Raw genomic sequence first — 13,964 nt, forward strand, 5'->3', positions numbered from 1 at the left:
TTCATGCGAGAATGTAGCTGTGTAAACTTCAAATACCTGCTCGATTCATCAAGACATCACATATTTGCATAAGTGCTCTAACGTTTTCGGAGATGTCTGTTACCCACCAGCTCACCGACCGGGTGGTCACTCGAGTTAAACATAATATAAAAGGCTGAACTGACAAAACCACCACCAGGTATTACAGGAAAAACCATAAAGCCTCTGAACTAAAACAAACGCTGTTGTGACAGTGATGTACACTGTTGTTGGTATATATGTATGATTTGTATCACCTTCATGTTTCCCTCTCACCACATATCCAAACCGATATCATGGCCAGCAGCTTTTACAACTGTGGCTCCAGCAAACATCAGCTGATACTAGAAATTAATTTTAAATAAATTATAACAACAGCTGATCAAGCTTGAACGTGCTGCTGTTGTTGTTTAGGTTCCTGTTTCTGGCGCAAAGTGGGAGATAAGCAAACAAGAGACGATCAGCTGATCATTGATCAGTTTCATGATTGAAGTAGCAACAGGAGAGGGAGGGAGGGAGAGAGAATGAGAGGAGAAGAGGCAGCTGTGCAGCAAAGACAGAATAACTCCAGCTTTGTGTCTTTTTCATTGTAGCTGAAGTCCGGGACGAATCCCGTTCGTTTTCCCCTCAATACAGATGTGTTGTAATTGGTCCAGCCCAGAGTTGATCATGACCAACTGGCTAATCCACCACCTTTCATTGTTTAAACCGTTACAAAAACATAAAACATAAAAATGAAAAATCATCATCGGCCCACCGGGTAAATGGCCAACGGCCAGTCCAGCTATGCGGTCAGCTGGTGGGTAACAGGCATCTCCGAAAACGTCAGAGCACAAATATGTGATGTCTTGATAAATCGAGCAGGTATTTGAAGTTTACACAGCACCGTTCTCGCATGAAAATATCTTAAAAGTTTATTTTGTGACCCAGACAGAGTAATATTTCAAACTCCGCCACTCTGCGTTCCTCCGCCACTGCCTCGTTCCTCCGCCACTGCCTCGTTTGAGTTTTGGACGAAATCCATTCTGGGATATTGCATTTCATCATTTCGAGCTGATTGGAGACCAAAACAGCCAATCAGATTTTTTTGCATCCAAGTCTGTGATTGGCTGGTTTTGTGGCACAAATATAACGGTGTAGAGAAAGAGTTGAGCACGCACAGGCAGAAATGTTGAGAGCGCGAGCAACACATTGCGAGCGAGCGCAAGTGCAAAAACTGAGTTAGAGGGGCTGCTGTTGTGTGTGTGTGTGTGTGGATAATAGCAAACACTGAAATACATTTTTTGCATGCAGGAATGAATTTTGTTCACTCAAATTTAGCTTTTCTTCGCTCAAAATAAATTTCTCCTCAAAATACAACACTTGCACCTGCAAACTTTTTTTTACGTGCGCTCAAATTTTTTTTATGTGCGCTCAGAATAGTGGCACAAAAATAACGCCATACATTAGCCTCTAGCATATGCACTGTGTTAAACATAATGATGCTCTATTCAGTCCTGCAGAAAATTATACACATTTTGCATAAATATGTAGGAATGACTCTAAATAAACTCAAACAGCACACACTATTAGAAAAACACTGACACAATTCTAGATGAGTTTTTAGTTCAACATGCAAGAAAAAACGTTTGACCTTAATCAAGTTTTATTTACTGCTGTCAGAGAAATGTCATGTTTTCTTCATGCAGTGGACGACATTCAGTTACAGAAGCAGGTCTGAGATCAGAAGCGACACTAAACTGAGCTACTGTTTATTTTCCTTTATGAATGGAACTGAACTGAATTGAACCAAACCTTTGTTCAGACCTCTTCAGTTAGTTGGACCTCATCAGATAGAGGGGTAAAGACTCCACAAGGCCCAGTATAGGTTTCAGATTTCACTGGCTCACACTCTGGTTTCAAACAGACTCTACAATAAACCTTCACTAACCAGTGGATTATGTGGTGGCCATTTCAATCCTTTCTATACAGTCTGTGGTCAAAGTAAGCTCACGTTCAACTGAACTACAGCTAAATGAATCAGTGGGTCATTATACTGTGAGTGATGTTGTGCATACGTGAGATCATCATCTTCATCAACAAACAATGACCCAATGTACTGATAATGAATTTGGTTTCAACAAATCACATTAAGAAGAAAAAGAAAAAAGAATAAAACTTCTTATATCTTGACAGATCACGATCACGTGTCTGGTAGAGATGTTTTCTGGCTTCTTTAAGTCAGACTCTGTTAGGCTCTCAAGGCCACCGTAAACCCAACCCCAACTTTGTGGCTCTGGCCTGCTCTGCATCATAGGCCAAAGCAATATCATTATTCCTCTTGAGGATAGTAAATAAGGTGTCACTATCCATTGGCCCACACTGTTCACAGCACAGCAGCACAGACCACACTCTGTCTCAATAGCCGCTGATGTAAAACAGGGTTACAGGGTAAGTGTTTTTTTCCTTCCCTCCCATCTGTCTCCTTCTGGCTTTCTTCTGTTGAGTCACCTGACAGAAAGTTCACTCACTGAAGCCTCTTGGTAATGTCTTCTTAGTTACATCGAGGCTGATATTTTCTTCTTATTAAAAATCCAATATGCCTTTCACTGTGGTCCTCCCTCAGCATGACATATGCGATGGAGTTTGTTTGATTTGAAATTTATGGTAGAATTAATCAATGTGACGTTTCCTGTCTATTGGAGGAACCTGGCTGAATTGATTCCAGCACTGTACTTTACCTCACTTTCACTCATCCATTTTGAAAAGCTTTCATCAGTGTGCACTCGACAAAAGTAGTGGCCCACCTAGACATTTACCTGTAAGAACTACTCTCCACTGGAGACCAGTGCCATTGAGCTGTTGGTACACAGTTTCTATAATCATGTCGATGCTAGAGGAGGTTTGGAGCTCTGCAGTTATTGAGTCAGCGGAGCGTTGGAGTCTTACACACAATGCCCGGCCCACTCAGCAGCCCTGCTCTGTAACTTTACATCGGCTGCCACTTTGTGGCTGAGTTGCTGTGATTCCTAAACACTTCCACTTTGCAACAAGACCAGTTGATCAATATCAGGAAAGCAGAACATTTCTCAAACTGAATTGTTGCAAGGGTGCATCCTATGCAGCACTACAGCTGGGGTGAGAGGGGATTTTTTAATACATATAAAATTCCCCACTTGCCCTGAGGGCGGTATTTATGCTTCAAGTTTGGGCTCTCTTTCAGAGTTCTGGGAGCTTCAGGATCCTGTGCAGTATCTTTCCTGTTCCTAGGACTGCGCTCTTCTGGACAGAGATTTCTGCTGCTGGAGCCACTTGCCCAGCTTGGGGATCACTCCCAGTGTTCCCCACAGAGGAGCTCTTCTCTGAGCCCTTGGTATGTCTCCAGCTTCTTATGTTCCTTTTTCCTGATGTTGCTGTCACTCAGTTAAGCTACACATATGACTATGGCTGTCTCCTGCTTGTCCACCACCATTTTCTCCGTCTGTATCTGGAAGTCCCACAGGATTTTAGCTCTGTCATTCTCGAATACCCCTGGGGGCGTCTCCCATTTTGACCCCGGGACTTCCAGGTTATACTCCGCACAGATGTTCCTGTACACTATGCCGGCCACTTGGTTATGGTGCTCCATGTATGCCCTGCCCGTTAGAATCTTGCACTCTGCTGTTATGTGCTGGATTGTCTCAGGGGCATCTTTACACAGCCTGCACCTGGGGTCTTGCCTGGTGGGATAGACCCCAGCCTGTATGGATCTTGTGTTTCAAACGTGTTCCTGTGCTGCCATGATTAGTGCCTCTGTGCTGTCTTTCAGTCCAGCTTTTTTAAGCCATTGGTAGGATTACTGGATGTCAGCCACTGGTTCTTCTCCTTGCTCCTCTTTTTTCTTGGGTTTCTGCTACCTGAGATATTCACTATGCACATGGTCTATTATCGCCATCTTGTTAATGTACTCATGGGGATGGTCATTGTCTCATGCTGGATGGGGGTTATGGCACTCACTAGTCCCCGGCCTCCTTCTTTTTGCTTAGCATACAACCTCAGAGTGCTGGATTTACCATGCATGGTAAGGAGCTTCCTTGTCTTGATGTCAGTGGCTTCTATCTCCTATCCATCTTCATCCGCTTTATCCGAGGCCGGGTCGCGGGTGCAGCAGCCTAAGCAGAGAGGCCCAGACCTCCCTTTCCCCAGCCACCTCCTCCAGCTTATCCGGGGGAACACCAAGGCGTTCCCAGGCCAGCCGAGAGATATAATCTCTCCAGCATGTCCTGGGTCTGCTTCGGGGGCCTCCTTCCGGTGGGACATGCCCGGAAAACCTCACCCAGGAGGCATCCTTGTCAGATGCCCGAACCACCTCAGCTGGCTCCTTTCGATGTGGAGCAGCAGCGGCTCTACTCTGAGCCCCTCCCGGATGGCCGAACTTCTCACCCTATCTCTAAGGGAGAGGCCAGCCACCCTTCGGGGGAAGCTCATTTCTGCCGCTTGTATCCGCGATCTCGTTCTTTCGGTCACTACCCACAGCTCGTGGCCATAGGTGAGGGTAGGGATGTAGATCAACCGGTAAATTGAGACCTTCGCTTTTACACTCAGCTCCCTCTTCACCACAACGGACCGGTGCAGCGTCCGCATCACTGCAGGTGCAGCACCAATCCGTCTGTCGATCTCCGGCTCCCTCCTCCCATCACTCGCGAACAAGACCCCGAGATACTTGAACTCCTCCACTTGGGGCAGGAACTCATCCCCGACCCGGAGTGGGCACTCCACCCTTTTCCGGCTGAGAACCATGGCCTCAGATTTGGAGGTGCTGATCCTCATTCCCGCTGCTTCACACTCGGCTGCGAACCGTTCCAGTGCGAGCTGGAGGCCATCACCCAATGAAGCCAACAGAACCACATCATCCGCAAAAAGCAGAGATGAGATTCTGAGGCCACCAAAGTGAAAGCCCTCCGCCACTTGGCTGCACCTAGAAATCCTGTCCATAAAAATTATGAACAGAATCGGTGACAAAGGGCAGCCCTGGCGGAGCCCATCACCCACCGGGAACGAGTCCGACTTATTGCCGGCAATGCAAACCAAGCTCTTGCAACGGTTGTATAGGGATCGAATGGCCCGTAGCAATGGGCCAGACACCCCATACTCCCGCAACACCTCCCACAGGACACCCCGAGGGACACGGTCGAATGCCTTCTCCAAGTCCACAAAACACATGTAGACTGGTTGGGCAAACTCCCATGCACCCTCAAGTATCCTTGAGAGGATGAAGAGCTGGTCCAGTGTTCCGCGACCAGGACGAAAACTGCATTGTTCCTCCTGTATCTGAGGTTCGACTAGTGGACGAACTCTCCTTTCCAGCACCCTGGCATAGACTTTCCCAGGGAGGCTGAGGAGTGTGATCCCCCTGTAGTTGGAACACACCCTCCGGTCTCCCTTCTTAAAGATGGGGACCACCACCCCGGTCTTCCAGTCCAGGGGTACTGCCCCTGATCTCCACGCAACATTGTAGAGACGTGTCAACCAGGACAGCCCTACAACGTCCAGAGCCTTCAGGAACTCGGGGCGGACCTCATCAACACCAGGGGCTCTGCCACCATGGAGTTGTTTAACTGCCTCAGTGACCTCGCCCCCGGAAATTGGCGGGTCATTCCCCTCATCCCCAGACTCTGCTTCCTCCTCGGAAGACGTGTCAGTGGGATTAAGGCGGTCCTCGAAGTATTCCTTCCACCGCCTGACAATTTTCTCAGTCGACGTCAGCAGCGCTCCGCCAGCACTATACACAGTGCAGGTAGAGCACCGCTTTCCCCTCCTGAGATGCCTGACGTTTGCCAGAATCTCTTCGAGGCAGTCCGAAAGTCTTTTTCCATGGCCTCTCCGAACTCCTCCCACACCCGAGTTTTTGCTTCAGCCACTGCCTGAGCCGCATTCCGCTTGGCCTGTCGATACCTGTCGGCTGCCTCCGGAGTCCCACAGGCTAACCAAGCCCGATAGGACTCCTTCTTCAGCCTGGTGGCTCCCTTCACCTCTGGTGTCCACCATTTGGTTCGAGGATTACCACCACGGCAGGCACCAACCACCTTGCGGCCGCAGCTCAATGCAGCAGCTTCGGCAATGGAGACGCTGAACATGGTCCATTCCTACTCAATGTCCCCAGTCTCCCTCGGAATGCTGTTGAAGCTCTGCCGGAGGTGTGCGTTGAAGATCTCGCGGACTGGGGCCTCTGCTAGATGTTCCCAGCACACCCTCACTACGCGTTTAGGTGCACTGGGTCTGTCCAGCGTCCTCCCCCGCCACCTGATCCAACTCACCACCAGGTGGTGATCAGTTGATAGCTCAGCCCCTCTCTTTACTCGAGTGTCCAGAACATATGGTCGCAGGTCTGGTGATATGATTACAAAATCGATCATCGACCTGCGGCCTAGAGCGTCCTGGTGCCACGTGCACTTATGGACACTCTTATGTTCGAACAAGGTGTTCGTTATGGCCAAACTGTGATTTGCACAGAAGTCCAATAACAAAACACCGCTCGGGTTCAGATCAGGGGGGTCGTTCCTCCCAATCACGCCCCTCCAGGTCTCGCTGTTGTTACCCACGCGAGCATTGAAGTCTCCCAGCAGGACAACAGAATCTCCAGGTTGAGCACCAGGGCACAAACCCTCTCATCCACCGGGAAAAACCCCAACGTACCGGCAGCAAGCCGAGGGGATATTAGAATACCCAGCCCAGCCCGCCGCCTCTCACCAGGGGCAACTCCAGACTGAGACAGAGTCCAGCCCCTCTCCAGGAGACTGGTTCCAGAGCCCAAGCCATGCGTAGAGGTGAGCCCGACTATATCTAGCTGGTACCTCTCAACCTCACTCACTAACTCAGGCTCCTTCCCCACCAGAGAGGTGACATTCCATGTCCCTATTGCCAGTCTTAGCAGCTGGGGATCAGTCCGCCAGGGCCTCCGCTCCTGGCCACCACCCGGCACACAATGCACCCGACCCCTATGGCGCCTCCTGCGGGTGGTGGGCCTGCGGGAGGATGGGCCCATGTCTCCTCTTCGGGCTGTGCCCGGCCAGGCCCTATGGACTAAGGCCCGGCCACCAGATGCTCGCCCTTGGGCACCCTCCCCGGGCCTGGTTCCAGGGCGGGGCCCCGGTAACCCTATCCCGGGCATGGTAAACTGTTCCCTTGATGTTCTCTTCATAAGGGTCTTCTGAATCGCTCTTTGTCTGGTCCCTCACCCAGGACCAATTTTCCATGGGAGACCCTACCAGGGGGCAAAAGCCCCTAGACAACATAGCCCCTGGGATCCCTGGGACACACAAACCCCTCCACCGCGATAAGGTAGCGATTCACGGAGAGGGCTTCTATCTCCACATTTGGCCAATTTATAATCCCAGCAGGGTATCTGATTATTGGCAGGGCATAGGTATTGATTGCCCCAAATCTTGTTCTTCCAAATCTTGTATCCTCCGCAGGACTTGCCTGACTCTATCCAGGTATTTGGTGGTTGCAGTTTTTCTAGCGGCCTCTTCATGATTCCCATTTGCCTGTGGGCTCACAAGGTACTTGTAGCTGTGCTTGATGTCTGCAATATTGCCTTCTGGTAGTACATTCCCCTCAGTTCTGACTACTTTCCCTCTCTTTGTTACCATCCAACTACACTTCTCCAGTCCGAATAACGTTCCAATGTTGCTGTAGATCCTAGTGGTGTGGATCGGTTAATCGATGATTCACTCTTGGCATACAGGTCGATGTCATCCATGTGGAGGAGGTTGCTGACGATTGCTCCATTCTGTCGTTGGTATCTGTAGCCAGTCTTGCCAATGATCTCACTGAGGGAGTTCAGGCCCATGCAGGACAGCAGTGGGGACAGAGCATCTCCTTGGTAGATGCTGCACTTGATGGTGACTTCTGCAATTGGCTTGAAGTTGGCCTTTAGTGTTGTTTGTGTCATGTCCATTGAATTCCTGATTAAGGGTCTTGGGGTCCCGTTAATCTTGTACAGTTCTAGGCATTTCTACACAGCAGCCCTGACATCTAGCATGTATAACATGTCTCTTAGCTTTTCAGTTTCACAATTTTTGTCATTTCTTCCACACTACATTCTGCTCTACAAGCTGCGTGAGTGCACAGCAAAGGTAGGGGAGGGAACAGCTATGTTAAGAGATTTGATTGGGCAATACAGTGTCAGTAATGAAAGTAATTGAATGGACTGCTGTCAGAGATTATAGGGCTGGTGCACGGCCAGTACTTCAATTGACCCATCGACCCAAAAGTCCGTCAGCCCCCCAGTCAAATTCCTGATATGCCACATTAACAGTCTAGCTCTGGCTAAAAATAGGGATTGGAATTGAGTTTCCAGTAGGTCAATTCCTTTGAATTGTTAGTTTGCCTTTCAAAGTCACTTGTACTTGTGCTACAATCAGCTGATTTTAGATCATGTTTCAGGAAAATAGTGGCTGGTGTTTATCTTTGGTTTGTGCTGTCGCCTTTGTGTTCATACATTTTTTTTCTTCTTTTGTCTGTCCCGTTTGGTTCTTTATCCATCAAAATTGTTGTCTGAAGGCCAACAAAGATGCCCAACGGATTTATTTTACCAAGTGGATCATCATGGCTGTGCCATATCTGTCCATTTGATCGACCTTTGTTATTATTTTATTTTATTTTATTTTATTTGTGAGGAAGATCATATATGTGCCCTCAGTGCGCATCCGTCTCAGCCTGTTACAGCTGCTCCTGCTTTTTTGCTTTGGTTTAACTGTTTTCTTACTTATTTCTTTGTCCTTTACTTTGTAATTAGAGTGTCTGTCTGTTTTAATAGCTTACCTTTCATTCATGTGGATTGAGAGAATTTTGTCCTGGTTGTGGCCGCGGAACTGTTACTTTTATTGTGTAAATGGGACTGCGGTGCAGCCCCTACACACCGCACGGGTTGTTTACTTCAGAGATCAGCTGAAAGCCCTGACGCCAGCTAGCTTATTGGTCAGACCCTTGGAAGTACCAGCTGAAATCTGTAGGAAAACACGCAGGATGCAGAGGTGGAGAACAGAAGAGGAAAAGGAAGGAGACGGTGAGACAGCAGAGCCTCAAAGAGAGAAGGAGGTACAAACCGTGTCTGCTACCTATTATAACGGGGAACGTTCGGTTGCTAGCAAACAAGATGGATGAACTATCAGCACTAGCATGGAGTCAGAGGGAATACCGGGAGTGTAGCTTGATTGTTTCACCAAATTACGCATGCACCAGGATATTCCCGAAGACAACGCATCTGTGGAAGGCTTTCGCACTGTTCGGGCTGATAGGGACAGCGCCGCTAGCAGTAAGCAGAAAGAAGGGGGGCTTGCTGTTCTTGTTAACAACCGGTGGTGTAACTCTGCCTACATAACAATCAAAGAAAGGATTTGCTGCCCGGACATTGAACTGTATGCTGTTGGACTCAGGCTGTATTATTTACCCAGGGAGTTTATGTTCCTCCCTCTGCTAACCCCACAGCTGCATGTGACACTATCAGCACCCGAGTGCCTTCACTGTGATCTTGGGTGACTTTAACCATGTCACCTTGGACAATACACTACCAACATTCACACAGTATGTGGTCTGTCCCACCAGGGGGGAGAGAATCCTAGACCTACTGTATGCTAATGTCATGTGCTATGTGCCGATTGTGAGGAGGGAACCTGTGATGACGACAAGCATTAGGAGGTGGTCAGAGGAGGCCTTAGCAGAACTACAGGGCTGGTTTGAGTTGACTGACTGGGAGACACTATGTGAGCCTCACACTGAGGACATCAACGGGCTTACTGAGTCAATTACTGACTACATAAATGCACTGATTCCATTGTTTCAGCTCAGACTGTTCATTGTTACCCAAATAACAAGCCGTGGGTGACTAAGGACATCAAAGTTCTCCTCAATGACAAGAAGAGGGCTTTCAGAGGGGGCAATAAAGAGGAGGTGAGAACGGTACAGGTGTTACTAAAGGACAAGATCAGAGAGGCTAAGGACAATTACAGGAGGAATCTGGAGTGGAAACTACAGCAGATCAGCATTAGAGAGGTGTGGAGTGGAACGAAGACCCCTGTTTCAATCCAGGGGGTCAACGTGGACATTGTGGAGGACTATAAATACCTTGGAGTACACATAGACAATAAACTGGACTGGGTTAAAAACACCACTACACTCTACGGGAAGGGCCAGAGTCGTCTCTATTTTCTGAGGCGCCTGAGGTCCTCCAACATCTGTCGGACAATGCTCAGGATTTTCTATGAGTCTGTTGTGGTCAGTGCTATCCTCTATGCTGTTGCATACTGGGGCAGAAGGTTAGGGTTGCAGATGCCAACAGACTCAATAAACTGATCCGTAAGGCCAGTAATGTTGTGGGGATGGAGTTGGACTCCTTAAGTTGGTGTCTGAGAGCCGATGTTGTCCAAGATAAGGACAATCCTGGATAATACTTCCCACCCACTCGATGACATGCTGGCCAGTCACAGGAGCACGCTCAGTGAGAGACTGAGATTACCCAAACGCACCACAGAGGAAGTAATTCCTGCCCGTGACCATCCCCCTGTACAACTCCTCCATCTAACACACTGTAAACACTGTAATAGTTACACCCATTTGCACACGCTCTACAGTAAAAAAGCAAATCACAAAGTTCACAGGTTAGAGTCAAATGTTAATCATATAAATTCCATATATATTGGTGTGTGGGATTGTAGCCTATAGGTTTATTACGTTGAATGGTAATTATGAGACAATGCGGTTCATTTTACAGAGGTAATTAAGTAACTACAGTATTCTCTGTAATATGAGTAATAATTACTTTTTTGGAGAAATGAAGCCAGCACTGATCACAACAAAGACGGGAAACACCTCCAACATGCACAAACCTTTGATCACACGGCACGCAATTAGTTTGAACAAATGTAATGTCTTAGCAGTGGTGGTGACTCTCAAAGCAGAGCCAACGAGAACACAGTGAGAATCGATAAGTGATACTGATAATGGAATCAATATAACTAAATTCTTATCAATTCTCATCCCTAGCTATAACTATTAATGAATTGTCAAAAGCTCAAAGCTTTGACTGTGCCTCATTTTCTGCACTAAATTCTGCTGCCAATTTGTGATTTTAGCCTATAAATCATAAATTACTCATAACATAACATAATGCACTGTCACTCTATTCTGAAGTAGGTTTGGCTATATTTTGCAGTGTTTTTTCCATTTTCTTGCAGCCACTTACATGCTACCTTAAGGTGACTAAATGATACATATCTAAAGACCCAGCAACAGTTTCACCCAACACTGCCTGGCAAAGCACCTGCAGCTGTGCCCAAAGTTATTCATACTGTGTGTGCTTGAACTTTTGAAAAAGCAATGAGTATATGATGTAAAGAGCCATGTGATCTGTCCTTCCTCTAGCATCTGCAGAGCATTTCAGTAAACTGGCTGAGTATTAGAGTTTGTCTGATTCAGCACGTTAACTGTTTAGGGGATGAAAGGGAGAAATACTGAGAAGAAATTTATCGTTTTTAAAGGGAGTGTAGATTTTAGTAATTAAAAAAAGGAAATGCCCGAAAGGTGAGAAAAAACTCACCACTAATAAGATATTTTGCCAAATGAAGATAGTGAATTAATTAAAAATACGTAAATAAACTTCCAAATTTATAAAGAAGCAGAAACTAGAAAAGATCCTACAAGGAGAGGCCTTTGGGGATTATAGGACATTTAAAAAGGGACAACAATGAATTTTTCACTTTTCAGAAGAGAAGGTGATGACTTTTATCAAATGCCAGCAAAAATGAGAAAATCTGGGGGAGAAAAACAGGCCATTTATAATTTGAACCAGGTGAAGGAGAACTGGCGAGGGAAATTGTGAAGCTGTATCTACCGAAAGATAACTAGTACCTAGCTCGCAGGTAGGCTAAATTCTTGTGGTCTATCCACACAGTAAATGGATCTTCGGCACCTCCTACCAATGTCTCTATTTCTCAAAAGCTAGCTTTATAGCTAGCAATAGCAAGCACACATTTCTCAGAGGCATCAAACTCAACAATGAACTGTTAATGCAGGTCTGGTTGTATCAAGAAAGGTGCTGACATAAATCTCCTTTTCAGGTCCTGAAACACTACCTTCAGTAGAAAGTAGTAAAGCCAAGCGCTGGAGCAACTTCAAGGTTGTAGGGGTTAGTCAGCTGCAGCTTTTACCTTTTACATATCAGTCTTCACCTGCCAACTCTCAAACACATATCCCAGCCAGGTTACAGATTTTACATGTAACTCAAAGTTTTCCATTTGGTAGTTTTGCCAGTTTGTCGATCTGTATTTGGACGTATACTCAAGCAGTGACTTGGTGTTCTCTTTGTGGTAGAGTATCACTTCCTGTTCCTGTTCGAACACACAGTGGTGTTTTTGTGTAGCTTATCTGCGTAGCAATTAAATTTAATTAAAACTTTAATTAAAACCTTATAGATATAACTTCTTATTTCATAGTATAATCTTCATGTGCTTCATCCAAGCACTCTCTTGGATACTCTTGGAGGGGACACTCTCTAGCTGTCCCCAGCAGACTGTCCCGAGCAGCTGGGGAAACAGGATGGCTGGGTGACGGCGAGGAGGAAGTCTTAAACAGAAGTCCCAGGTGCACCACCAACCTGTTCATACATCTAACCATTTTTCCCCACTCTGCGACACACCCGCTGGGGGTCAAACTCTGGTAATTGGTGATTCTGTTCTCAGACATGTGAAGCTAGAGACACCAGCAACCATAGTCAGTTGTCTTCCAGGGGCCAGAGCAGGCGACATATAGGGAAATTTAAAACTGCTGTCTAAGGGTAAACGTAAATTCAGTAAAATTATGATTCACGTCGGCAGTAATGACACCCGGTTAGGCCAGTCGGAGGTCACCATAATCAATATTGAAGGAGTGACATGTTTAGCCACATGTTCTCCTTAAATTGCTGTCTGTCTGAGTGGTCTCCAAAAAATAATGTGGGCTTTATAGATAATTGGGAACCTTCTGGAGGAAACCTGGTCTTGTTAGGAGAGACGGCATCCATCCCACTTTGGATGGAGCAGCTCTCATTTCTAGGAATATGGACAAATTTATTAAACCCCCCAAAATATGACTATCCAGAGTTGGGACCAGGAAGCAGAGTTGCAGTCTTACACGCCTCTCTGCAGCTTCTCTCCTCCTGCTACCCCCCCAAAAACCCATCTCCATAGAGACTGTGTCAGCTCCCAAACAGACAATAAACTATCAGAATCCTTGATGCGCAGGCCGAGGGTGTTTCTTCTTCACTCACTATGTGTTAACAGACCTCTCTGCATTGAATCATACCTGTTATTAATCTCTGTCTCTCTTCCACAGCATGTCTTTATCCTGTCTTCCTTCTCTCTCCCCAACTGGTCGCAGCAGATGGCCCCGCCCCTCCCTGAGCCTGGTTCTGCTGGAGGTTTCTTCCTGTTAAAAGGGAGTTTTTCCTTCCCACTGTCACCAAAGTGCTTGCTCATAAGGGGTCATATGATTGTTGGGTTTTCTCTGTATCTATTATTGTAGGGTCGACCTTACAATATAACGCAGACCCTACCTTATATCAAGGCAACTGTTGTTGTGATTGTTGCGAATTGTTGTGATTTGGTGCCGTATAAATAAAATTGAACTGAACTGAATTGATTGCTCATTCTCTCAGGTCATTCTCAACCACTTTTGACCTTGGGACTTGGGGTCTACCACACCAGGCAAGACCCCAGGTGCAGACTGTGTAAAGATGCCCCTGAGATATTCCAGCACATAACAGCACGCTTCAAGATGCTAACAGGAATGCTATAACTAAGTGGCTGGCATAGTATACAACAACATATGTGCCAAGTATGGCCTTGAAGTCCCACGGTCAAAATGGGATTCACTAAGATCCTGTGGAACTTCCAGATAAACATTGACAAACTTCTGATGACTAACCAACCAGACATTGCAGTGGTGGGCAA

General features: G+C 46.8%; 1 pseudogene; it reads left to right on the plus strand.

Annotated features, from left to right (window-relative positions):
* Positions 1–9,213: 9,213 nt before the first annotated feature.
* On the plus strand, positions 9,214–13,396 carry LOC146365178 (uncharacterized; annotated as a pseudogene).
* The last annotated feature ends 568 nt before the right edge of the window (positions 13,397–13,964 follow it).

This window comes from Perissodus microlepis, chromosome 19 (genome assembly GCF_051167445.1).
Source record: "Perissodus microlepis isolate ML-2025 ecotype Zambia chromosome 19, ASM5116744v1, whole genome shotgun sequence".
Lineage (NCBI taxonomy): Eukaryota > Metazoa > Chordata > Actinopteri > Cichliformes > Cichlidae > Perissodus > Perissodus microlepis.